Source organism: Hemiscyllium ocellatum, chromosome 7, assembly GCF_020745735.1.
Source record: "Hemiscyllium ocellatum isolate sHemOce1 chromosome 7, sHemOce1.pat.X.cur, whole genome shotgun sequence".
NCBI lineage: Eukaryota > Metazoa > Chordata > Chondrichthyes > Orectolobiformes > Hemiscylliidae > Hemiscyllium > Hemiscyllium ocellatum.
Genome location: NC_083407.1, coordinates 18,019,348 through 18,044,387, shown reverse-complemented (window position 1 = coordinate 18,044,387; position 25,040 = coordinate 18,019,348).

The window sequence follows — 25,040 nt, the reverse complement described above, 5'->3', positions numbered from 1 at the left end:
TATGTCTCTCGTTTAAATCAATATTCAAGTTTCATAACAGTATTAGATCTTATATTTGAATAATCTTTCATTTTTGCATTTTGGTATACATTTTTAAAAATGTATTTCATGATATAAGCTGATTGTGTTGTTTTAACTGTGTGGGAGAACATAAAATACTGATTGTTTTAAGGGAGTTTTACTTCATGTAATAAAGTTTGATACATTTGCTCAACTGGTTCGAGGTTACCACTTGGCCCATTGCAGTCTCAACCAGTTGGAAGTATGGTATGAGGATGAAGATGCATTGGAGGTTTGATGAGATGCATATGTTGGTCATTGCAGCACAATGGTGAGATTGTAAAATCATGGCATGGTTTTCTAATTAATTATTATACATAAGTTTGCTCTCTCTTCCCCAGATCTGTCGAAAATACTAGTGTTACCAACTGTACCATACTAGTTAAAAGCAAATTACTGTGGATGCTGGAATGTGAAACCAAAAGAGAAAATGCTGGAAAATCTCAGCAGGTCTGGTAGCATCTGTAAAGAGAGAAAAGAGCTGACGTTCCGAATCTAACTGACCCTTTGTTAAAACTTTGACAAAGGGTCAATTAGACCCGAAACATCAGCTCTTTTCTCTCCTTACAGATGCTGCCAGACCTGCTGAGATTTTCCAGCATTTTCCCTTTTGGTGTACTATACTAGTGTTTTTTACCCTCTTTGAGTTCAATTCATTCATTCAACTTTTTATTTTAACTATCTCATTTCACAACACATCATATAATGTTATGATTACTACTTCAGTTTTACTGGTAAAGATTGAAGCAATTATTTAATATTTTGTCATCTCTTCATTGTAATAATAATTTTAGCCTGTCTCTTCCCTCTGAACCCTATTCTCATCACAGTCTTCCAGACTTCTTTATGTGCCTGTAAACTGTTATACTGTCTTGTTTTATGCTCCGTGACAATTAAGTTTCATAGATTTTTTTGCCTTCCTAATTGCTTTTCTGACTTTTCACTTAACTTCTTCATATTCTCTATTATTATGAATTCTGCTGTCTATTTACTTAATACATCTTAATTCCCTATACTTAGTTATTTTATGACTTTATTCATCTGTTGAGTCAAGATAATATTTAGTCTGTTTTTTTTATATAGCAGAAAACATTTTCCTGTCACACTGTCACTGAAATGCTTCCAACTGTTGTTCAATATCATTGTTGCCAATTTTGTCATCCATTTGTTGGCTGACAAGAGTTGGATAGAGCACTTAAGGATAGTGGAATCAAGGGTTATGGGGATAAGGCAGGAACAGGATACTGATTGAGGATGATTAACCATGATCATAATGAATGGCAGTGCAGGCTCGAAGGGCAGAATGGCCTACTCTTGCACCTTTGTCTATTTTAATTTCCCAAATCCTGTCTTTAACTACTCAAAGTCAGCTTTTCCCTACTCTTCTTCCTATTGGAAAGATATTGTGAAACTTGGAAGGGTTCAGAATAGATTTACAAGGATGTTGCCAGGGTTGGAGGATTTGAGTTATAGGAAGAGGCTGAACTGGCAGGGCCTGTTTTCCCTGGACTGTCGGAGGCTGAGGGGTGACCTTATAGAGGTTTACAAAATTATGAGGGGCTTGGATAGGGTAAATAGACAAAGTATTTTCCCTGGGATCGGGGAGTCCAGAACTAGAGGGCGTATGTTTAGGTTGAGAGCAGAAAGATATAAAAGAGACCTAAGGGGCAACTTTTTCACACAGAGGGTGGTATGTGTGTGGAATGAGCTGCCAGAGGAAGTACAATTGCAACATTTAAGAGGCATTTGGATGGGTATAAGAAAAGGAAGGGCTCGGAAGATATGGGCCGGATGCTGACATTTGGGACATCTGGTCAGCATGGATGGATCAGACCAAAGGGTCTGTTTCTGTGCTGTACATCTCTGACTCTATGACTCTTAACTTGGTTTTCATCATTTGTGCATCTTTCTCTATTGTTACCCTCCAGTATATTATGGTCACTATTGACTAGCGGTTCCCTACTTTTACTTCTCTTATCTGCTATATTCCAATCCTAGATCCAGTAGTTTTTTTTGTAATTGTCACATATTAATTTAGAAAGGAATCCCTATCTCTGATGAAGATGCCTGAAACAGCGACTCTCCTGCTCCTCAGATGCTGCCTGACCTGCTGTGCTTTTCCAGTGCTGTGCATTTCAGTTCTAACTCTTCAGCATCTGCAGTCCTCACTTGCTCCTAGCTGGTGAAAACCTTACTATGAAGCCTCTTCCAAGGATGCCTACCTTGAAGAAGTTCTCCTCCTCCATCCACAACAACCTCAGCAAGTCTTTCTGTCCCACACATTCCTGAGGAAAGGCTTATTCCCGAAATATTGACTATCCTACTTCTTGAATGCTGCCTAACGTGCTGTGCTTTTCCAGTACCTTACTTTTCAGCAACTCTATCAGATAACAAATGTCTTTTTTACATAGGTTAGGCAATTTATTTTGATAACTTTGTGGTGAATACTTACAGGAAAAGAACCCTAAGTTCTAATTCTTCAATTATCACATAGCTCACACATTTCATCTGCATTATCTGGGTCTTTCTTCCACATGCTTATCATATGGCTGAGGACGAATCTCTGAGCTTTGGCAGGACAATGGATGGAAGGTATCAAATAGACTTGGTTTGATATTTATGATGATGGAGAGACAGGGAAGCAAGAATTTGTCACTGAATCCAAATGAAAATTGGCAGTCACATTTCCTGACAGAAAGATGGCCATCCTTCAAATGCTCTTCAGTTGCTTTACAACACTACAGATTTGAAATTTATAGCTTGAGACCTGGGTAGAAACAGATTTTCTGTGTCTTTCAAAAGAGGACTTAAAACATTAAACAACTTTATGTGTTAATGTAGTTCCCTTAATGCACAAAAGCGTTTAACACAGTGCTCCACAGGAACCCTGTCACACAGAATTAACACTAAGCCAGATAAGTAGTTATTAGGTCAGGTGATCCAAAGTTCAGTCCAAGGCGTATTTTATGGTATATCTGAATGGAGGTTATAGAAATACAGGCCAGGAAATACCAGAATGTAAGGTAAAGGTAGTTGAAGGCACAGCCACAGTGGTGGGGTCATAAAGATGAGAGACAGAGAAGAGGTCAGAATTACAGGAGTGAAGACAGCACTAAGGTTGTTAGAAACTAGGAAGATGCAGAGGTAGAGCTATGGAAAGAATTGGAACTGAATGCTTGACATATATATGGTAAATGAAAAATCCACAGGACAATGGGGAAAGATCAGGGCCTTTGAGACTAATTTTGGAGGAGAAAGTGATGGGGTGATAATCCAGAACCCCAGGCTAAAGTTTTGGGGTTTTAATCATCCCTGGTACATTTGAATTCAATAAAACTATGGATTAATTTTAAAATTGGCCTCATTGAGACCATGTGTCCAATGTCTATTGTGAGAGAAATGCAACTTGTTCATTAGGGAAGGAAATCTCCCATCCTTACCTGATCTGGCCTGCATACAAATCCAGAAATATAGGAATGTGATTGCCTATTAACTGTGCTCTGAAATGGTCCAGAGAGCAAATTAGTTCAAGGTCAATTAGGGACGGGAAACAAATGCTGGTCTTGGCAGTGACACTCACATTCCACGTACAAGAAAGTAAGAAAATTGGTGATGGACTGAATTACTTCTTTTAGCTTGTACACTGTATAATTGGTCAGATTATGAAATAGAATATCACTTTAAATGAAGCATTGTACTTCTATTATTCCAGAGCTGTTTAACTTTTTTTTTTCAGAAATTGTTTTAAATCTTTACATTTGCAACATGGAGAATGTAACTGCTTAGTTATGCCAAAGCTAAGAGCACAACATGACTGGGCAAATGGGTAAGGATCCACGAAGCGAGGCATTAGCGATCCAATCAGAAAGACTGCTCCCTTCTTCTGTCGCATCAAGGGAGCACTCAGAGAGATTCTGTCTGGGTTTGACCTAAAAGTTTAGGTTACTTTTGCCAGTAACTGATTCTACATTGATTCCAGAGTATCTTCAGTCTCTCTCAAAGATATTGCCAGTTTCAACTTCTTCACCATCTACTTCATCACAGCCAGGCTCCCTTCATGATCTGATGCTTGTGCTGTGGCATCCTCTCTTCTCCTTCTTCCCATGAGCCTTCCCTCCACCGCAGATGCCCTTTTAATCCCTGCAAGAGGGTGTATTTGACCGTTGCAGTTACTTTTACTCACCACCGCCACCTGCTGCTGACGGTCACAACACAACCACTCGATCTCCTTTGTTCAGCACCCTCCCTCACCATTGCTACCTATTGCTGAAGACTCAATTACTTTAAATATTTTATGCTGTAAATATTTCTGGTTCCTATCAGCCAATAACACAGATAAAGTCAGGAGACAATTTCATGGGAAAAGAAATGGTCAAACTTGATATAAGGAAATATTTAAGTGTGTGTTCCGTACTTGAATAATAAAATAATCACAACAGATCTTGTCAAGTTCTAAAAGTCGTCACATGGTAGAATGTTAGATAACAGATAATTATTTGGAGATAAGGTCAGAGACTATCATAGACTTGACTGTGCAGTTTGTTCTGTTATTGATTAAGCTAATTGACTTGGCTGTGAAACACAAAGTGACAGTTCAGTTTGAACCATGCAAGCATAATTCCTTGCACTTCTCTGGGTATATATAGTGGTCATACCGTTCGCATGTTCAGTGATAAAGGAACACAGGAAACATTCTGTTTCTGATGTAGAAATCTTCATCAGGGTTGTGCTATGTTCTCTTTTCTTTCTAATCATCAGAGTTTTAAAGTGATCTGCTTTCAGATTCTTTTTGATGTCTTTTGGACCTGAGCCTCTGTAGCATATCTCCATTTTGTACGAGTTATTCACCCATAGTACTGCTCACAGCGACAGATCAGCAACATGTTTCCTCAGATACTGCAGGGAAATATCATTAAGTACATGAATTAGATCCACTGAAAGTAACAGAAGGGGAGCAGATAAATGTTGGAATTTACAAATCTTTTGGACCCTATTTATAATGTTAATACCTTGACATTCATATGCCAAATGTAAAATAATTAGTAGCTATCATTAGAATGCCACTAAATACTTAGCTGTCAATTAATAACTTTATTTTTTTAGACCGGATTATAGATCAATTGTTTCTTTTTTATGGCTGGTGTTGATTAGGTGTCTGCACCATAGAAAGATAACTTATGTTAAATTAATGAATAATTATGGAGTTATAGAGATGTACAACATGGAAACAGATCCTTCGGTCCAACTCACCCATGCCAACCAGATATCCTAAATTAATCTGGTCTCATTTGCCAGGATTTGGCCCATATCCCTCTAAAGCCTTTCGATGCATATACCCTGTTCTTATACCCATGCCTTTTAAATGTTGTAATTGTAGATTAACAATTAGATAATTTAGAATTGACAAAGGGTTAGTGACAATTGAAAATAGTATATTGCAGTCAGTTGATGTGATGAAATAAATGCTAGACAAAAAAGTAATCCAACTTGAAGGTTTGGTCTTGGATTCAGAGAAACAGTGTAGAAATTTCTGAAAAGCGAGGTGTACAATACCTCATTAATTAATAGTCCTTTCTATCCTTCTCGATAAAGCTGGAAGACCAGCAGTTTGTAGTAAAGCAGCATTAACTCACATAGAGAAATCTAGTTGGAGCCAGGGGTCGGCTGATGTTGACAAGGGTCAAGGTTGGAATGGTGCTAGGAAAGTACAGCAGGTCAGGCAGCATCCGAGGAGCTATAAAATTGGCATTTTGGGCAAAAGCCCTTCATCAGGAATGAGGTAGGGAGCCTCTGGGTTGGACAGATATATGGGTTGGGGGGGTGGGGAGAAGGTAGCTAAGAGTAAAATATGTGGATGGAGGCGGGAATGAAGGTGATAGGTGGGAGAGGAGGGTGGAGTGGATAGGTAGGAAGGAAGATTGGCAGGTAGGACAGGTCATGAGGATGGTGCTGAGCTGATGTTGACAAGGGCAAACTTAATATGGACTGAACTTCTCCATTGCTGATCAGCCACTATTGTCTGCTATCACTGAGTCATAGAGCTGGACAGCACAGAAACAGACCCTTCAAGTCTACCTCATCCATGCAAACCAGATAAATCTACTCCCATTTGCCAACATTTGCCCATATCCGTCTAAGCCATTCCTATTCATATACTCACCCAAATGTTTTTTTTAAATCTGTAATTGCACCAGCCTCCATCACTTCCTCTGGCAGCTCATTCCATACACGCACCACCCTCTGCATGAAAACGTTGCCCCAGAGGGCCCTTTTAAATCTTTCCACGTCACTCTAAACCTATGTCCTATTGTTATGGTCTCCCCCTAACCATGCCCCTCATGGTTTTATAAACCTCTATAAAGTCACCCCTCAGCCTCTGACATTCCAGGGAAAGCAGTCCCAGCCTGTTCAGCCTCTCCCTATACTAAAACCCTTCAACCCTGGCAACATCCTTGTAAATCTTTTCTGAATCCTTCCATGTTTCACAACGTCTTTCATATAGCAGGGAAACCAGAACTGCACACAGTATTCCAATAGTGGTCTAACCAATGTCATTTGGTGTGCTCTGACTCATGTTGTTCATTTGTTACCCGGACAAGTGTGTCCTCAGAACTTGAATCACTGCATAATTGGTGGCCATGCATTTGGTTATGACGAGCCTAAGCTCCTGATTTACCTCCTTGCCCCCACACCTCTCCAATTCCTTCCCTCCTTTAAAACAGTATTTAGAAAACAAAACTAGTTCTTTGACCAGAACTTGAGTCTTCTACTCTAAATGTCTCCTTTTGTGCCAAAGTTTGCTTTTGTAAAGTGTCAAGTTTTGTTTGATAACGTTCCTGAACATCACCTTGGGGCAGTTTACCAGGTTCAAGGAACTACATAAGTACATGCTGTTGCTTCATGTTGTTGGCAGTCAAATGTTATTAATCTATCACAATGTCTATTATTACTCCATTACAAGCATACTTATCTCTGGGATCTAGTAATACACAGTGGGAAATGCATCGTGGTTTAAAAGGTTTTTATCTTGACTGAGAACAACATATCATCCAAAATCAAATTACAGTGCAGACACGATGGGCTAAGTGGCCTAATTCTGCTCTGATATCTAATGGTCTTGCAGCCTTTTTGTTATTTTGGGTTTATGAAGGGAGGGTGAAGGAAAGGTACACTTGCTAAGACACAAAGAGAAAGTGAGGACTACAGATGCTGGAGAGTCAGAGTCGAAAAGGTTGCTGGTGGAAACGCACAGCAGGTCAGGCAGCAGCCGAGGAGCAGGAGAGTTGATGTTTTGGGCATAGGCCCTTCATCAGGAATGCACGATGAAGGGCTTATGCCCGAAACGTTAACTCTCGTGCTCCTTGGTCTGACCTGCTGTGCTTTTCCAGTGGCAGCTTTTTCAACACTGGTTAAGACAGTTAAGAATGAGTTTCATAGTAAATGTATAATTGTAGCGTGACATCAAAAATATTCTAAAAACGCAGACAATGTCACAAAGATTTATCTGAAACACAAAGTAAATCTCTTCATAAAAACATCATAGTTTTGAATAATAATTGAATAACAATTACAAAACACCATATTCTCTTGGTTACTTGATAAGTTTATTTTGCAGGCATTAGGCCTTTTGTAAAGATTATAGTGCAATATGTACAGTAAAGGATGTTTGATTTCAATGTTATTTTTAAAAAAAAGATTTTAAAACTGTATGGAACTAAAACATTGCTTTAGGATGTGTATTTCATAAGGAAAACAAGTCAGGCAAGGAAATGAGAAGGCACAAATCATGTTAAAAAGCAAATATGAACATGAGATGCGATGCAAATGCAAAGTTGAGGCCATGATCTTAACGAATGGTGGAGCAAGCTCATGGGGATGAATCCCTGACTCTAGACATGTCTGGGGTTTGAAGCTTTTCACTCTCTAGCTCTCTTGGTTGAGATTAGTTAGTTGAGTATTCATTTGGGATCAAATCCTGCAACTTCCTGAACAATATTCCTTACACCTATAGCAAACTGTGCAGCTACCTAATAACATATAAAAGGAGCTTTAGTAATTATTTTAAATGCTTAATAAAAGTGAGTCCAGTCATTGATTTGATAAGACGGATGCTGAAAAGACATTGTGATTCAGCTTGTAAGCTGCATTGGCCAACCCTGTTTGTGGTATCTTCATTAAAAGATCTGTGGATTGACATGATTGTGGCCCTATCTCAAGCCATTCTCTCCTTTGAAGGAGTTTCAGTCAGGGAGAGATGAATTGGCATATTAACTGAATTCTATACATCTGCATTTATCGATGTGACAGGTGTTGTGGTCAAGCGAGAGTGCCAGAGGAAGAAACCTCAGTCACTAATAGCATTTTAAATTGACGAGGGGGAGGTTTTGGATAGGTTTAAGGCACCAGGACTGGACGAGATGCATCCAAATTTGTTGAAGGGAGTGACAGTGGAAATTGCTGAAGCACTGGCAATGATCTTCTAATTCCCCCTGGACTTGAAGATGGCATTACAAGGCAAAAGAATTGCATAAATATATGCTGGAAACAGCATAAATGGCTAGTAGATACTTTTACCCTGGAAGAGGGTTTGAAGTGAAGTCTCCCAAGGGTAATTACTTGGACCCTTCATTCTTTTGATATCGAGAAATGATTTGGGTCTTAGCGTGCAAGAGACAGTTTCAAAGTTTGTGTGTAACACAAATCTTGGCAGAATTGAAAATTGTGAGGACAGCTTAAATCTTCAAAAGGACACAGACAATTTGGTGGAGTGGATGTATAAGTGGTAGATGCAGAGGAATGGGAGATGATGCACTTTGGTAAAAGGAACATGGGGAGACAGCAAAAAAATAAAGGGTACCGCTCTAAAGGGTAGACAGGATCAGAGAGACCTGTATATGTGACTAACTCATTTGAAGTGGCAGGACAAGAAGAGAGATTTGTTCATAAAGCATATAGGAATCTAGACTTCTTAAATAGGGAGGACAGGAGCAGGGAGGTGAGAGTGATATATATATAAGACACAGGTTAAAACTCAGCAGGGGCAATGTGTACAGTTCTGGTGCCAAACTACATGAAAATGTAAATGCATTGTAGAGGTTACAGCAGAGGGCATAGGTTTAAGATGAGAGGGGAAAGATTTGAAAGGAACGTGAGGGGCAACTTTTTCACACAGAGAATGATGTGTGTATGGAATGAGCTGTCAAAGTGATAGATACAGGCATAGTTACAACAGTTAAAAGATATTTGGACAGGTGCATGAATAGGAAAGGTTTAGTGGTATATGAGCCAAACAGAGGCACATGTGACTGGTTTAGTTTGGAAAACCTGCTGACATAGACAAGTTGGACCAAGGGTCTGGTTCCGTGTTATATGATTCTATGACTCTACAAGAGGTTTATGAGAATATCTCTAGGGACAAGATTCTTAGTTTATGACAAAATAATGGAGGCAATATTAATTAAGAAAAAGCAAAGAGAAGAATTGATAAAAGTTTAAAATGAAACTGTTTCCCACTTGTAAGTCGATCAAGAACTAAAGGGTACAGTTTTAAAAGAAGCAAATGCAAAATAAAGCTTCATCATGAAGTGCTTAGTGTATGGAAGGCATTTCCTGGAAGAATAGTGGAGCCAAATTCAATTGAGGCATTCAAGGGGAGAATGGATGGCTGTTTCTATTTAAATAATGTAGAAGGTTACCAGGAAAAGGCAGATTGGTATCAAGTTAAAATGCCTACAATAGACACAATGAGCCAAATGTCTTCCTCCTGCACCGTAATGATTCTGTGATTTTGAACTGCCCATTCACTCTGGTTCTTTTGGAAGTTGAGACTAGATTGAACTGAAGTTTCACATAATCCGACCTGGAATCAAGACATGAGCTATCAGGCGGAAAATGGAAGCATTTTATAATTTCTCTACAAATTCGCAGAGTGTGGGGATCATTAGGGATGGAACGGTGGCTCAGCGTCTCAGTACCTAACAGTGCCAGGGTCCTGGATTCGATTCCACTCTTGGGTGACTCTCTGTGTGGAGTTTGTACATTCTCCTTGTGTCTGTGTGGGTTTCATCCACGTATTACGGTTTTGTCACACAGTCGAAAGGTGTGCGGGTTAGGCAGATTGGCCACGAGAAATGCAGGATTACAGGGATGGAGGGGGGAGATGGGATGCTCTTCGGAGGGTCAGTGTGAACTCGATGGGCCAAATGGCCTGCTTTCAAACTGGGGGATTCTATAATTCTTACGCTAACTGTTTAAACTTCATAAACCAAAATATATTCTTCTCCTTTCATTTTGTCTAGTTTGAGGACTCTGAGGAGCCATAAGGACAGACTTTGAGCAGTGGCATAAATGCACTTAGTGCCTTATTTACCATGGAATGTGTAGCCCTGAAAAGAGACATCAAATTTGTAAAGAGCCAGAAATATCCCGAGACAGAATGATTTATGGTCTGCAATGCCAGGACCATAAGGCAAATTACATAGGATTATTTCCGATTACACAGGGTATAGAGCAAAGAAACATTTATTCCAAACAGTCAATGCGAGTGTTTATGTTTCAAGCCTCTTCCTACTTTTTGCCCTAATTTCTAAATCTGCGTTGTATCATCTATTCACTTCACCCTCAAAGTTTGTCAGTCTACCTGTGAAATGTATATTATTCACTTCAAGGACTTCCTATATCCATAAATTCCACATTCTCACTGCTCCTTTGTGTAAAGAAGTTAAGTTGGTGCCTGCGAGACAGCCACAAATTTCTCTCCTTTTATGGTGTCGTTTGAGTTTCAATCTTTTCCTCTCAGGAGCCTACACCATCAAGGGTTTTCAATTTGACCCTTGACAGTGGTTATAGTCCAGGCATGCAGAAAGAAAATTTTCCGGTTGGGATTTCTAGTTTTCCTTCTATTAAGCCTCAGCTACAATAGCCAGGCAAGTAGAGGTTAACACCGGGATGGCACAGTGACTAGCACTGCTGCCTCCCAGCACCAGGGACCTGGATTCAATTCCCACCTCGGGCAACTGTATGTGTGGAGTTTGCACATTCTCCCTGCGTCTGCGGGGGTTTCCTTCTGGTGCTCCAGTTTCCTCCACAGTCCAAAGATGGGCAGGTTAGGTAAATTGGCCATGCTAAATTGCCCGTAATGTTAAGTGCTTTAGTCAGGGGGGAATGGATCTGGGTGGGTTGCTCTTCGGAGAGTCGGTGTGGACTTGTTGGGCCATACTGTAATGAATCTAATCTTGATTCCTGCTGTTGGCAAAATGATAAAGGAAAGGAGCAGAGGGAGAGAACTGGAGGTGAAGTGCTCATGGTACCTTCATTTGTTGCTGATAGCCATACTTGGTTTTGTTTCAAAAATTTTTCTTCAAAAAATCATTTATAACAACTTAGTAACATTTTATTTTTCTAACTCTAAAAGTGAACACTTAGAAAAAACTGTTAACAAATCTGAGCGCCCTTTTTGTAAACTAATCATTATCTGACCACAACTCTATTAAAATGCTGCTCCAGTAACACAATTATTAAACATTAAATTAACTTAATCTCTCAAAGTCCATACAGTCTCTTATGCTGTCTTCCTCTCTTCTTTGGAACCTGCTGTTTCCTTCCAACCTTCCGATTCTGCTGCCTTCTCCCTGGGCTGTTTTCTAAGACTTTTTAACTGCAAGTTTCTTTGTATAAAATTCCGAGGTACCTTTAATAGATGGTGGTTTTGAGAGTGTTAAGAGTCCTTTCAGATGACATGTGCTCTCATGTTCACTGGTCTCAGAGTTCCACATGCAGTTTCTCGTCATTTTCAAAAGTCACCATTCCGCATCTTCTCAATAGAAAAGACAGATAGATTGTGATAGGTGTCCACACGTTTGACAAGTTCTGTTTGACTGGTAGTCCATTCTTCATTGTTTTTGTCAAACAAAGCAGCTTGTCCCTCTGGGATCACGACATGGTGTGGGAACTGGATCTCTTGCTCTCACTGCTCTGAGAGTGACTGGTTGTTGGGTGGTGGGGAGCAGGTCTCTCTCTTGGTTCCAGGTATGGAAGGGTCCAGGTCTCTCTTTCTCCCAGCTCCTAGTGCCAAAATGTATCGTCTCCACACTCCCTTCACGCCAGCTCTAAATCAGTTCTGTACAGTCTGGGGGTGAAAAAGAACAAAAGCAATTGGAATTTTGACTTTCTCAGAGCTTGTCAGGAGTTGCAAAACTCAAAGGCAATTTCTACAGAGGCAGAAAATGATTTATGTTCTTTTGGAGGTACTGAGTGTCTTTGACAACTGAATGGACACTTGTTGGACATTGGCAGAAAGACTACAGTCAGTGGTCTTACCCCACCTTAGCTATAGCTGACCCAAGCTCTCGTATCCCTTAGCATGTAGTCCTGGACCTTGGTACAACACTCAGTGAGGTCAGCTCTTTACACTTCAAGATCAACATGTTTTGGGTGGAACGGAGAGCATCATTCAGTGATTTGATGGTCCTTCATGCACAGTTGGTGTTGATTGAGACTGCATTAACAATATTGATTGTTTGATTCCCTCCCGAAAGCCCATTTTGGACAGCATGTAGGTGTGTGATATCCTGTCAAAGGCCTCCTCCTGGTCCAGACCGATGAGGTAAGTGCACACCCCTCTGTCTTTCATATCGGTGATTGTATCCCGGAGGAGCACGAGACTCTTAGAGATTATTCTGCCCAGTTCAGCACAGGTTTGTACGGGGTGAATCACTGATCCCAGAGCAGACCTAAGCCAGTTGGCGATGACCTTTGACAGGATTTTGTAGCCTGTATTCAGCTGTGAAATTGGTTGCCAATTTCTAATTTCCTCATGGATTCGCACTTGCAATGAATCCAGCATTGATTCATACGCCTCATGCAGAATCAATCCCCACACCTCATGCCAATCAAGTCCCACAGAGCCCAATACAACCTGGCCAGTAAACCATCACTTCTAGGAGTTTAATTCCTTCCTATGGACTTGGGGACCTTGGTCGGCTCATTCTGAGATAGCAACTGGTCCAACCACTCCACCTCTGTCATCTATGACATCCATGATAGAGGACAGGAACGACTGGAAGGCTGCACTGCCTGTGGACTTCGTGTTTTACAGTCTAAGATAAAAGGATTTGCTGATCCCCAAGATGTCAAACTGAGACAATGTTACCAATCCATCTTCTTCCTTCAGGTTGCTGATCACAGAGCTCTCACTGTGCACCTTCTGGGAGAAGAAACGTGAACACATCTCATCCTTCTACATAGTGTTGACCCTCGACCAGAAGATTATTTGGGGGACTCCGAGGCAGACAGCGAGGTTTGCTGGCTCTTCCCCTCCTGGAGATCCTCTGTGATATTGAACTCCATCATCTGCAGCAGGAGTGTGTAGTGCAGGCTTTTCTAGCTTGGACAGTTTTCTCAATCGCTCTCACTTGCCTTCTGAATACCTTTGAGGATAAAGACCCTCTTTTGTTTTATTTATTCATTTTGTGGGATGTGGACGCCACTGGTTGACCAGCATTTATTGCCCATTCCTAGTTGCCCTTGTGAAGGTGGTGGTGAGCTGCCTTCTTGAACCGTTCTGTCCACTTGCTGTGGGTTGACCCACAATGCCATTGGGAGCAAAATCCAGGATTTTGACCCAGCAACAGCGAAGGAACAGCAAAATACCTTCAAGGCAATGTTCACGTTGCTTCACGCTCCTAAAGGTCATGTTGAAGTAGACCCCATTGGGGAAATCCTCCAGACAGAAAATATTTGCTGCTTGGAAGCCATAGCAATCTAGATTGTGTAGGATTCTCTATGCAAACAGAAGAGAACAGAACACCGAGCAACTTATCTTATCTGAAAACCCAACAGATTATCTCAACTTAATGGTACCATTCCAAATACTTAGAATAATTCCACCCCTCCCCCAAAAAAAAACCCTTGTCACAAAAGCTAAATCACACACAGGATCTTACAGGAGAGAGAGAGAGGTGGCAGCATGGAACACCTTCTTCCAGTCCCGGTTTCTTGGCTCAGCAGCTTCAAACCACCTGACTGCTTTTCGTGAACAGCCAAACTGCCAAAACCAAATCAAACCAGAGAAAAGCTGAGCTGGAAGAACCAGCCATTCCCCTTTCATTGTCCAAGTATTTCACTTTAAAAACTTGAAAGCCTGTTAGCTATAATCAAATTGGCCCTAAAACCCTTCAAACCCAAACCTTTCTGAAACTGTGTCTTTTACGACTGCTCTGAAAAAAAAACAAGGACAACATCAACATAACCTTGTTGAAGAAGCAACATCATCACAAGGCCAAAGCCTGCATTAAGATTCACACAAGCTGTTCAGTTCAACCCACAATTCTCCGATATCCACACACAATCATGCTGAAGCGATGATCCTAAAATTTTATGATGATGATGAGGATAACGACAATAACCATGCTGATGGCTCTCAACTCAGAATCTTCCTGGGAGAACCACTTTTCTGAATATAGTCTTTCCCCTGCCAGGGAAGTCCCCTGCTTGGAACCCCCAGCAATCTTGGAGGATCCACTGTATGACGAGTTCCGACTGGCATAACTTCCTTCACCTTCTTCACAGTCTCCCTGACCGTGTTCCAAACATCCTGGTGGGGCTAGGATATTTTGATGGTCATAGCTCTAGTTGGCTGGACATTAGGCTTCAGCATAACGCCACATAACATTCTACCAATAGCAGCTCAGCTGAACTGACAATCTTACAACATGTACTCACAGTCCAGCGATAATCTTGAAATCTTCTGATGACCCGCTACTCGAAGAATACATTTGGCCTGAGCCAAAAGGTCAAGAGGCTGATAGCAATGTTGGAGCTGGGAAAGCAGCTTGCTTGATTGATTGCCAAGGACTCATGAATATTCCACTGGCAGAAATGATGGCATTTAGCATATGGAACTGCCTTTCACTGGTAGTGATCAGAAAATGTTGCTATAAATTGGATATTCTCATAAATTATTCATATGACAGCGCTATAAAACAGACAGGTTAATGTGGAAAAGAATTGAACTTCTAACAAAAAAAATCATTGCAAAAGTGATGCTTGTAAGTGGTATTCATGCGTATTATGCTCCTGATCTTTTTTCTTCATCTGACAGCGCCATTAAGGTCAATGGTAAATGGACAACTGTTCCACGGAATTACTAGATTCAGCCTTACAGCACAATTTCTCTCTTCGTAATTGTGGCTGTAATGACAATTGAATTTAATGAGGTCCGATCGAGACAAGTTTCAATTAAGTAGTTGTCTACCTTGCACATCATATTGACGAGTTAATTGAATAGTTAAATAAAACAGAGTTAATGCTATCCGTGGGATAAGTTATTCATTTCCAGTCATGGTTCTGGTGATTTATAGTGTGGGACAAGCAATTCAAAGTTGACACGTTGTGTTCAAAGAAATTGACTCAGTTGTGGGGTAGCACCAGAAAATGATATTCAAACTTGATTGTCATAAAACCACTTAAGTCATTCCAGGAAGCAAATCTACTGGTCTCGAATACAAATAATTCTACTCCTTCAATAGATGATTTACATTTGAAATTAGCTGGAAGGCCATTTATTTGTAAAAGAACCACTGAAATATAGAACAGTGAGAAAAATATTGGACAGTTAGATTATTGGATGTGTCAAATAGATTGATGGGGACATGTGTCACCATTCATTTATCGTTATGTTAAAATACTAGAAACCCTGACCTGACTTTGTAGTAGTAGGAACATTAATGGGTCTAGAAGAGGGTTTTGACACCATTTCATACTACAACATAGGATGGACAATTTGTGCAAGAATACAGCTGAAATTATAAAAGTTATCAGAGGAAAGAAATTGTTTAGAGTAAACAAACCTCAGAACGGAGGTTGCATTGATTTATAACTCTATAACAATGCCTTCCCCAAACTATGCGAAATCTGCTCAATATGTTAATGTTGAAATGGTCAGCATTATGTTTGCTTCCCTTTAGTGGGATGTGGGCATTGCTGAAAAGGCCATCATTCATTTCATTCTTTTCGGACATTTTCCTTACCAACTTGTTCAAACACACACCTGGAGCTAGTAGGACTTGAATCCAAGCCTTTTGGCTTAGAGGTAAGGACAGTACCACTGCACCACAAAAGACCCCCTTACTGATTCTAAAATGATTGGTATTGCTCAGCCATTAGGGGGCAAATTGCACTGTTGCCGATCTGGAATTTCATATAGACTTGAACAGGTAAGGTTGGCAGATTTCATTCCTGAGAAAGAACCATAGTGAACCAATTGAGTTTACAACAATCGTGGATAGTTTCATGGCCCCCTTTATTGTGATAAAATTTCAATTCTAGATTTATTAACTGAATTCTAATCCCACCCCCTGCTGTGAGATTTTAACCTAGGTCTCCAGAGCATTATTCTGGATGTCTGAATCAGAGCCCAATGATATTATCACAATCTTAGCATCTCCCCTGAATAATGAAATTGTTCAATGTCAATCCACTATTATTAGAATTAAATTTCTCTAAACTCAACTTTCCAAAAATATCTCCAGTCTCCCTCTACAACTCCCAATATATATTTATCTCATTGTTGTGGTTCTGCTCGCCGAGCTGGAAGTTTTTGCTGCAAACGTTTCGTTCCCTGGCTAGGGAACATCGTCAGTGCTGTTGGAGCCTCGTGTGAAGCGCTGCTTTGATGTTTCTTCCGGTATTTATGTTGGTTTGTTCTTGCCGCTTCCGGGTGTCAGTTTCAGCTGCAGTGATTTGTATGTGGGGTCCAGGTCGATGTGTCTGTTGATGGATGTTCTTGCCGTTTCCGGGTGTCAGTTTCAGCTGTAGTGGTTTGTATATGGTGTCCAGGTCAATGTGTCTGTTGATGGAGTTTGGGGATGAATGCCATGCTTCTAGGAATTCTCTGGCTGTTCTCTGTCTGGCTTGTCCTATGATAGTGGTGTTTTCCCAGTCAAATTCATGTTGCTGGTTGTCTGAGTGTATGGCTACTAGAGATAGCTGGTCGTGTCGTTTTGTGGCTAGCTGATGTTCATGGATGCGGATTGTTAGCTGTCTTCCTGTTTGTCCTATATAGTGTTTTGTGCAGTCCTTGCATGGTATTTTGTAAACTACGTTAGTTTGGCTCATGCTGGGTATTGGGTCCTTTGTTCTAGTGAGTTGTTGTCTGAGCGTGGATGTTGGCTTGTGTGCTGTTATGAGTCCTAAGGGTCGCAGTAATCTGGCTGTCAGTTCTGAGACGCTCCTGATGTATGGTAGAGTGGCTAGTCCTTTTGGTTGTGGCATGTCCTCGTTCCTCGGTCTATCTCTTAGGCATCTGGTGATAAAGTTGCGTGAGTATCCGTTTTTGGCGAACTCCTTGTATAGATGTTCCTCTTCCTCTTTCCGTAGTTCTGGTGTACTGCAGTGTGTTGTGGCCCTTTTGAATAGTGTCCTGATGCAGCTTCGTTTGTGTGTGTTGGGGTGGTTACTTTCATAGTTTAAGACTTGGTCTGTGTGTGTTGGTTTCCTGTGTACCCTTGTGGTGAATTCTCCGTTGGGTGTTCTCTCTACTAACACGTCTAGGGATGGGAGTTGGCTATCCTTTTCCTCTTCTCGTGTGAATCGGATTCCTGTGAGTGTGGCGTTGATGATTCGGTGTGTTTTTTCTATATCTGTGTTTTTGATGATTACAAAGGTGTCATCAACATATCTGATCCAGAGTTTGGGTTGGATTTGTGGTATGGCTGTTACAAAATACCATGCAAGGACTGCACAAAACACTATATAGGACAAACAGGAAGACAGCTAACAATCCGCATCCATGAACATCAGCTAGCCACAAAACGACACGACCAGCTATCTCTAGTAGCCATACACTCAGACAACCAGCAACATGAATTTGACTGGGAAAACACCACTATCATAGGACAAGCCAGACAGAGAACAGCCAGAGAATTCCTAGAAGCATGGCATTCATCCCCAAACTCCATCAACAGACACATTGACCTGGACACCATATACAAACCACTACAGCTGAAACTGACACCCGGAAACGGCAAGAACATCCATCAACAGACACATCGACCTGGACCCCACATACAAATCACTGCAGCTGAAACTGACACCCGGAAGCGGCAAGAACAAACCAACATAAATACCGGAAGAAACATCAAAGCAAAGCTTCACATGAGGCTCCAACAGCACTGATGATGTTCCCTAGCCAGGGAACGAAACGTTTGCAGTAAAAACTTCCAGCTCGACGAGCAGAACCACAACAACGGATACCCGAGCTACAAATCTTCAATCAGATTTTAAATATTTATCTCAGATTTCTCTCAGTTGCAAATAACAGGTCTTCCCTCATTTGTACGCTTGTTTACAATCAGAGAAATTTCAGTCTGGATTTTTGCTGGGTCAAGGAACTCCACAAACTGTGAAAGACAACAATCCCAACTCTGGCATTCCCAGCCCATTCCTGGTGCTCCCAGTTTTCATCAGTGTGAACTCAGGTTGGGTTCTGGTGCTGGTTGGTAGCAAACATCATTCATTCGTTGTTGTGAATCAAGTCTGGATGAAGGAACATTTTGAAAAGTGAGTTTAAACGTCTTACCCATGCCTCCCTACACCACTCTGACCATCTATCCAATTTGATAGATCCCCATATGCTCCATGCTGATTTATACCCTGTCATTCACCCCTGACAACTCTCATACCTTTGCATGCCAATCTATACAGTTCAATGTCATTTACATTCTACATGCCAACCTATAGCACTTTCATTAAAAACCTCCTATTATAAACCTATACAAAACCAATGAACCTTATGGTAGTAACGATTTTTTAAAATTCACTCAGAGCATATGGCAAGGCTGGTTGGGCCAGCATGTATTGCCTTTCCCAAGTTGCCTTCTTGAACCACTGCAGTCCATGTGTTGTCACTTACCCACAAAACCCTAAGGGAGGGAATTTCAGGATATTGTCCCAAGTACTGTGAAGAAACAGCGATGCAATTCCAAGTCAGGATGGTGAGTAGCTTGAAGCTGAACTTGCAGATGGTGGTGCTCCAATGTATCTGCAGCCCTTGTCCTTCTCAATGGAAGTGGTTGTGGGTTTGAAAGGTGCTGTCTACAAATTTTAATGGCCACTTGTCAGTCCAAACATGGATATTGTCCACAATTTGTTGCATTTGTACATGGACTGTTTCAGTATCTATGAAATTGTGAATGATGCTGAATATTGCACAGTGAATATCCTCATTGTTGACCTTATGATAGAGTGAAGGCCATTGACCAAACAGCTGAAAGTGGTTAGGCCCAAGACATTACATTGAGGAATTATGGTGTTTATATGACAATGTATTAAATATGTAATTAATTAATTAATTAGTTCATTCATTTATTCGTTCCTGGATGAGTTTCTTTTACGATAGCACTAAAGAAGTGTCAGCCAACCAGACCTTTAAAATAAATATTTCCAAAACTGAAAGCACTTGAATCCACTATCTTGTACAAATTAACATAGCACAAGTGTCAAAGTAAATCTTACTTAATAGCTGCCAATCAAGAAATGTTTTGCAAATATTTTGCCTTGGGGTTGTGAGGGGCCAGGCACCCATTAGTCTATTAAAGCTGTTGTCCTCAAGGGACAGTGTTGCTTGACTGACATCTCTTGGCTGTAATTTATCCTGTTAAATGTACAATGTCCACGAGTAATTTGACACAGCTCCAGTAAACAAACATATTTTTAAAAAGTAGCAGTCATAAATGGATGAATATCTTTAGTTTTTTTCATGCATCATGCATTGTTACTCCAATTTATTGGTTCTGTACAGAGTGCATACTGAGAGAATGGTCACGGATGTACCACATATTGTGGGGAGCCATGGCTGGTGAGTCGGTAGGCATTGCTTGTCGTGGGGGTATAAGGGGCCATGAAAGGTTGGTAGAGGGCAAATACAAAATATGAAAGCCACAAGCAGTGTACAGCGATGCATGAGGTAGTATGTATTGGCATTGATGGGACATGGGGAGTGTATGTGTGTCATAGTGCTAGGGACTAGGTTTTGTTTAATTAATTTTATTGCAGCTGGAACAAGTCCCAGAGAAGTGAAGTCACCTTATAAGTAGCTAACCTGTACGCATGGTAATTGGTAGACCGAGCCAAAGTGTAAATCTTCAAAATTGCAGTCATGAGCATCGGCATGCAAGGAACACTGTTTTTCTTTGTACAACTTGGGACATCTGTTCAGCATGTCAGCCCTAATCATTCTGATATATGACTAATATTCCTACTTCAAAATATATCCATTGTTAGAGATCGTTGACTGATTTGATGAAGTTGCAGGTGGTTTGTTCCACTTACAGTAGTGTACTTGAATTTCATAAATTGTGATTACAATGAAAAAGTTGCATTTTTGTAGATCTGCCAATGCTGGACAATTGGTATGTAATGGGTAGAAGAGTTTGTAAAGCCTCAATAAATTTGCATATTGGTATTGCAGCCCTATTATAGCAATGCACGGAAATGGTGATGCATTTATATGCTGAGAGATTATGGTTTGTGCCTGTACCAGAGTGAACAACTGATTGTCTTTTCAAATGCATACTGGACATATGTTTGCAGTGGCTCCCATGTATATTTTAGCTTTTATTATGTGTTGCCCTGCCTTAGAGTGATGGCAACAGCATGAGTTTAACTCCCATACCAGCAGAGGCCATCACGAAGATCTCACTTTCTCAATCTTGTCTGTGGTATATTCACCTTCAGGCGAAAGCAGTGCCGGTCATTCCTCTCGAATCAGAGAGCAAAGATCTGAGACTATGGCAATGTTTACTTTTTTTAAAAAAACTTTTGCCATCAGCATGATGTGTGAGCTTAAATTTATGAGATATCCCAGTCATTTTCTGAAATTTGACTTTTGTTTGGTTGACTGTGAATTCTATTGATGCATTTGTGTTTTAACACTTTCCTAACACATTCCTTCCTATAATCGTTGAGGTGTTGCTCACCTGTGTTTTTCTCAGGGGTCTGACTAGGTCTTTCGAACCATAATTCCTACATATGTGCTAAATATCTCTTGTTAACACATACTTTACAGACGCCAAGTAAAACTGGAGCACTTTTGGATACATATGACCAACCGTATATTTCACAGCTCTTGTTGGTTTTATGCATTTTGCTGACCCTAGCAATGGTGCCAGTTGTACCTAAATCATTTAATTGTTGCTGGCCTGCCACTTTGTCCTCAGTCTTGTAGTATATATATTCAATATCAATGTTATGATCCTGTTCTTTGTCCAGATGATTGTCCCTAAAAACGTCAACAGATGTTCTTTCAATAAGTTACACTCATGTGTTTTGCTTACAACAAACTGATGAAAAAAAGCTTTTGGAGTTGCTGACCCCAGGATATTAGTTGAAAAGTTTTAATTATGAAGTCAATTCCTAGTTTGAGTTGGTCTTTGTGAACTTTCCACACCTTGGTAAACTTTCCATAGCTTGATCTTTTTGATCCAATATGGAAGGACTGAGCTGTTAATTCAATGAAGCTGTTGGCTTTTATTCCTAAATTACCCTGGTCCATTCAGGTTTACTTTTACATCAAATCACCTGAGGCAGTTCTAACAACAGAATATATCCAATGTTCTTTATGAAAGAAAAACACATCATAAAGTACTGCAAAAATCTTACCCATACAAATTTTTACAATCACAAGTGAATACTTTTACATGGGTTTGTCCACCGCTCAGACCACAACCTGCTCTGTCTCAATTTCTAGAGGTTGATCAATTAATTTTCTTGATCTTGTTACTTCTTGATGAGGCAAGGGCTTTTTAATACTCTAACCAAACAAAGAAGTTACAGATTTACACTCTGACATTATCCAGTCTCCAGAAAATTACCACTTTGACCATTGATAAACATCACAAATGTTAGTTTGATCAATTAACTCATTAAGACTTGTTGTTTGTTTCTCTTTGGAAAAAGGCTTATCACTTCCTCTAAATGAATCTGACTTCAACTGAACTTGCGTCCACAATTCACCACTTTTATGTCATCCAATCACGTGAAGAGATTTACGCAGCACCATTCCATGACAACCAAAAATTCAGCTGATAAATAGTCCACATTATTACATTTGATTCACTTAATTTATTTTGAACAAAACTTCAGCTTTTCCACAGTTAGTATCACAGTTCAACTTATTACTGCTGAGGTAAAACACTTGATGTAAATAAACACACATTTCTTCAGCGAAACATAGGCACAGTTTTAAAACCAGTGATCTTTCTCATCATAGGGTCATCTCCACGCTTCATATGTTTGCTGCTTATTTCATTTAACTTAATTTTATTTAACTTCATTTTGATTAACCCAGAAAATTTAGGTTAATGTCTACAGTATCCCATTTTGCCCATGAGGGGAAGATTATTTTAAGAATGTTTTTTTCTGGGGATCATTCATTACTTGCTTTATAAAATATAATGAAATTTTGTGATGTTGACTGTGTGATTTATACATATTTTTAACATCATTTATTCTAAGTGTTTTTAGATATTGGATTAGGAATATATGGGTTTTATATGTGTCAGAAATTAATAATTAACTTGCAAGCATTTCTATAGCCATGGTGATTCCTTTCAAAACAGTTTTTTTAAAATGGCAACCTCAATTAGAATTAATAGCTTTTTTAAAATGTACCACTAATGTATTTTTGTTTGTCTTAGATGGTTTTGTGACCCAGCAAAGTAAACAAAAGGAATTCAAGGCTTGTTGGAGATTTCTGATGTTGTTTCTTTCCAGACATAGAGGAACATCTATAGCTTAGGGAGTTTTTTTTTAATTTTGCTTTGAATTTTGGACATTCCTATGAATTCTTTGGTTGAAGATGGCTGTGCAGACCAGTGCTCCTGAGAACAGAAAAACATAGTGGAATTATATTACATCAGAGGAAAGTGTTAGCATTAATTAGAGACCAGAAGTGTTGGGATGAAACCCTGAAGAGGCAAGTTAGGTTTGAGTTAATTTAAGCTTAGATGCATAATAGCTCCAGGAAGAAGATCTCTGCAGTTCTAACCTAAAAGTTCAAGTTGCAAGTGACTTAAACTTAGCAAAGAGTTAGAGGCCAGGACCTTGGTGCTAGTGGGATGTGGTTGCTACATTAGGGAAATGAGGTGCAGACTGGGTGACTGCTTTGCAGAACATCTACATTCCATCTGCAAAAATACCCCAGAGCTTCCATTTTCCTGCTACTTCAACAAAACACAGTGTTCCCTGGTCAGCATCTCTGTCTTGGGCTTGCTGCAGTGCACCAATGAAGTCAATGCAAGCTGGAAGAACAGCATTTCAGTTTCCATTTAGGAACTCTGCAGCCTTCTGGATGTAATGCAGAGTTCAAAATTTCAGGGCTTCAACACCTTTCCCCACCTCTTTCCCCCAACCCCCACACACGCAGCCTTGTCATCACATGGGCTGCTGTGACCAACAACTCATTATTACTCACTAACAGTCCCCTCTGACGGCCATTCATTCTTCGAGGTTGACCTTTATCTATTCCTTTGTCTGTCCAAATGTGTTTCTCTCTCTTTGGGCTCTATCTTCATCTATTGTTTATTCCATATCCCTTCCTCTACCCTATCCTTTGCAATAAATACCAACCTTTTCCTTGCCATCATCAGTTCTGAAGAAAGGTCACTAAACCCAAAACATTAACTCTGATTTCCCTCCACAGATGCTGCCAGACCTAATGAGATTTTTCAGCAAATTCAGTTTTTATTTCTGATTTTCAGCATCTTCCTTTCTGTTTAGCTTATGAGTGGGGCTTGTCAGCTATGCCGCTGTTATATGAAACAGAGTGATGACCACGTGGGTTGATTTACCACATTAATCAAGGTTACCAAGAGAATCTCTCCTTCTCAACCTCTCCCCTCACCTGAGGAACAGTTACCCTCAAGTTAAACTACCACTCATCATCTCTCAGCCCTACGGTCTGGTAAGATATGTTAAAAATCACACAACACCAAGTTATAGTCCAACAGGTTAATTTGGAAGTGTAAGCTTTCAGAGCATTGCTACATCGTCAGGTAACTACCAAATGAAGAAACAGAGCTCCAAAAGCTTGTATTTCCCTATAAACCAATTGGACAATAACTTGGTATTGTGTGATTTTTAACTTTGTCCACCCAGTTCAACACCAGCACCTCCACATCATGATAAGGCTGTGGCAACTCTATCTTTTGTGTTGTGCACAATACAAAACTGCTCTTTGCTCAATGTAGAGCACATGGGATTCTACTTATGCTGAGTCTTAAACAATTGTTGAACCTAAGAACATAAGAGATTGGCCATTCGGCCCATCGAACCTGCTCTGCCATTCAACAAGATCGTGGCTGATCTTTTCATGGACTCAGGTCCACTTATCCACACACTCACCATAACCCTTAAGTATTTTACTGTTCCAAAATTAACTATCAATTCCTTAGAACCTTTCAATGATGTAGCCTCAGTTGCTTCATTGAGCAGGGAATATCACAGATAACCCTCTGGTGAAGAAGTTCCACTTCAACTCAGTCTTAAATCTGCTCCCCACCCCCAATTTTAAGGCTATGCCTCTTCGCTCTAATTTCACACTGGTGGAAACAACCTCCCTGCTTCTATCTTATCTATTCCCTTCATAATTTTATATGTTTCTACAAGGACTCCCCCTCATTTTTCTAAATTCCAATGAATACAATCTCAGTCTGTTCAACATCTCTTCATATGCCAACCCTCTCAACTCCAGAATCAACCTAGTGAACCTTTTCTGCACCCCCTCCAATGCCAGTACATCAAGGAGATCAAAACTGTACACAGTATTCCATGTGTGACCTCACCAGCGCCATATATAACTGCAACATAACCTCCCTGTATTTAAACTCAAGGCAGAAGGGGCAGCCTTATTTGTAAGGAATGAAATTAAAATAATTGTTAGAAACAAAGTAGGGCCAGATGGTGTAGAACCTGTGTGGGTAAAG